The sequence below is a fragment of the Paramormyrops kingsleyae genome, chromosome 14 (assembly GCF_048594095.1).
Source record: "Paramormyrops kingsleyae isolate MSU_618 chromosome 14, PKINGS_0.4, whole genome shotgun sequence".
Lineage (NCBI taxonomy): Eukaryota > Metazoa > Chordata > Actinopteri > Osteoglossiformes > Mormyridae > Paramormyrops > Paramormyrops kingsleyae.
The window spans coordinates 25,637,236-25,637,456 of record NC_132810.1 but is presented as its reverse complement, the minus strand read 5'-3'; positions in this window follow the sequence as shown (position 1 = coordinate 25,637,456).

The following is a 221-nucleotide window of genomic DNA, read 5'->3' as shown; positions in this document are numbered from 1 at the left end:
GGAGCGTCGCATTATTTTTCCGCGATTGCTAATTTTCATTTTATTGGCGTTATGTGACTGACAGAAATTGATGTCACAAATAAATATACATGTGTGTGTGTGTGATTATTATATATTTTACACAGTTCGCGAGTGTTTGTACGCGACCGGCTGTGAAAGTGCGTTAGTTGTTGCCCACGACTTGCCGTGAGTCTGACCAATCAGCGCTGGAACCATTGTGG